Below are 2,846 nucleotides of genomic sequence, written 5' to 3' on the forward strand. Positions count from 1 at the left end.
TCAAGCCAAAGACTTCAGTGTTAGTATCACATTACTTGCAGCCACATCAGTCTGTGTTGCTTTGACCTCCTCGCTGCTATGTGTAATGTTGGCCGGAGCTTAAACCTTATCTACAGTTACGGTTCAGATAAATATGTCTGGATATAAACGGTACCTCAATCTTTTTTATTATAACCCTCTCTTTTCCTCCATAATGCGTCATCGTCAACACAGTGATTGAACAACCGTCGTCCTGTGATGAGGACCTGCAGCAGGAAACGCTCTGCAGGCATCCAGTTTACCACATCTGGAAGACACAGGTACGGTTCACCTACACCTGGGCTTCATGTCAGGAGGGGACAGGTTTTACAAAGAGTTACAAAAAGATGTCCTTTCTTAAACATATAATATCATGAATCTAAAATCTGTATTGAAGTAATCATTCAAGATGAATATCCTTCATGCTGCTGGGTGTTTGTGTTTTTGACAGGGCATGGATTCATCACTGGACGCTCCGCGATGTCATGTGACTCACAGATCTAAATCAGGCCAATAATCATGAACGCCTGGCAGCTGAGTTGCTGAATGCACAACATGTACATAGAAGTGTGTTTGAGTCCCGAGGCGTGTTCTGCTGTGGCGTCTCTCCCTCGTCTTATTTCACCGTATAGCAGCGATGGCTGCGGAACAAAAAGCAGAGGTGATGAAAACAGCATTTATTATTCTAGGGAAGGAGAGCGGGATGGGTCGGTAGGATGACTGTATCGCTGGGCCGATGCTCTCTTTATTAAATATCACGTCTGAGACGGTCAGCGATGTTGACTGCCGACCTGATTTAAGTGGGGATCTTATTTCACTGTGTAATGAAACCTGCTGCTACTCCAGGTTTCCAGCTGAGCGTTTTAATGTCTCGTGGTGATCTGAGGTCTGTTTCAGTGAACGTCACCGTTTAAATATATATAAATATGGAAGAAGCGTAAAAAATGGGCATTATTTTACCCCTGCAGAAAGCTTTGATTCAAGCCTTTGCTGCAGTGACCTCTGACCTTACTTTTGATTTTCATAATTCTGAGATGCATCAAGCTAACACGGACATCTTTGTCTGCTCCTGTTGCATCCACTTTGAAGGCCGAGACGTTCAGTCGTGTAATAGCAGCTGACAAAGTACACGGAACATATCAGCGAGTGTATTTGGCTGTTCTGTAACTCGACTACTCCACATGTACAAACGGAAGTCGTGATTACACTGACGGATTCTCTAAATACTACAGAACATTCCTACAGCCCCACTGCACCGCTGTGTTTGTGTTTTCACTGTCAGAAAAGTAAAAGTGGGCCTCTCTTCTCTCCCACACACACACACACACACACACACACACACACACACTGAGGCAGAGAGGGAGAGAAAATTAGGATTATAATCTTGGTAATCAGCAGTCACGCCTCAGGCAGACAGCTGCAGAACTGCAGAGCTCCAATTTAGGTGTTGGACATTAAAAACCATTAAACCCAAGTGAATTTCCACTTATTGATTTTTCTGGGGCAACATTTCAACTTCAGAAAATCAACCAGAGCGGTTAATGTGCTGCGAAAGCTTCAGATTTTTATTTCGAGAAAAAAATACAAACAGGAGAGAGATCAACATTAATCAATACAGTTAAAAATATCCACAATTCATTAGAAATTATTTAAATAATTACAAATCTGCCTGTTTTAGTCGACGATTAATCTCATGAATAACAATTTTCCCAAAACATAGTTCTTTACAATTTTTATTATAGTTAATTTAAACATCAACATTTAGCACTTTTAATCATTAAAACCATAAAGAATTATGAATTCATGCATACGTTGTTTTTGATGCCCCTCCCCTCATTTAAATCAATTTATTCATTAAGCACAAGGTCCCCCTATAGGTCACACACCGACTGTAATCCGTTTTCACGGTGAATATGCGGCCTCACGTCGGGGAGCCTGTGTGCGTAAAAAAGGGAAAAAAAGGAGAGGTGCCACTCCAGACTCGCTTGGATGAATGGGACACAGAGCTGCAGCTACGGTTTAAGTGTGTGTGAGTGTGTGTGTGTGAGAGAGAGAGAGAGAGAGAGAGAGAGAGAGAGAGAGTGTGTGTGAGAGAGAGAGTGCCGGACTGCTTCGTTTACATGCAAGCACCGTGGCAGTAAATTACGCATGACAATAATTCACCCAGGACTGGATCCACTTTCGACCCGAGAAAAACGGGAGGCAAAGCAGCTTCACCCCGCTTGTGCCCTCCTCCTCCTCCTCCTCCTCCTCCTCTTTGTTGTTCAATAAGAAGAAGAAGATAGAAAAAGACTTCATGTCATGATGGAAATGATTGAAATACTGAAGGGAAGAAAGTAAACTCACCAAAAAACTCAATCTGCCATTGGAGTCCTTGGCTGACTCCTCCGGTCCAGGCAGACAAGTTGAAGAGGAACTAAAGTTGAAGAAGATATTTATATAAAGATAGTCAAAATGATTATGCTAATATAAATTACTACTACTATTAATTGTTTGATCATAATAATAACATAAGTGGTATTCCACAAAAAAGAAAAAGCAGAGTAAAAAACAGATTATATTGAAAATTCCCTCCAGAAGCTACGACTGTCTGTGATTTCTTTTTGCTGCATCTGATTGTATTTTTTATTTTATTTTGGGGATGGGGGGGTGGAGGGTAAGTATGAGGGGGGCATCAACCAGTTCAGCCCCTTGATTGATGATTTAATTAGCCATACAGTGGCGAACTGCAGGAGGACAGGACACAAAATAATGCTTTATTTACATAACCAATCACGAAGCTGCAAAGGTGGAGCTTCTCTCTCTCTCTCTCTCTCTCTCTCTCTCTC

The 2,846-nt window shown here is 41.9% G+C and overlaps 1 long non-coding RNA gene across 1 annotated transcript in view; it reads right to left on the reverse strand.

Annotated features, from left to right (window-relative positions):
- Nucleotides 1-1,562: 1,562 nt before the first annotated feature.
- LOC116386116 (uncharacterized) overlaps nt 1,563-2,846 on the reverse strand; it is a 2,905-nt gene continuing 1,621 nt past the window's right edge. The window contains exon 2 of the long non-coding RNA XR_004212941.1: nt 1,563-2,434. This is a non-coding gene — a long non-coding RNA (uncharacterized LOC116386116). The remainder of the gene's footprint in view (nt 2,435-2,846) is intronic.

This window comes from Anarrhichthys ocellatus, unplaced genomic scaffold, assembly GCF_004355925.1.
Source record: "Anarrhichthys ocellatus isolate YVR2014 unplaced genomic scaffold, GSC_Weel_1.0 scaffold12, whole genome shotgun sequence".
NCBI classification, from domain to species: Eukaryota; Metazoa; Chordata; class Actinopteri; order Perciformes; family Anarhichadidae; genus Anarrhichthys; species Anarrhichthys ocellatus.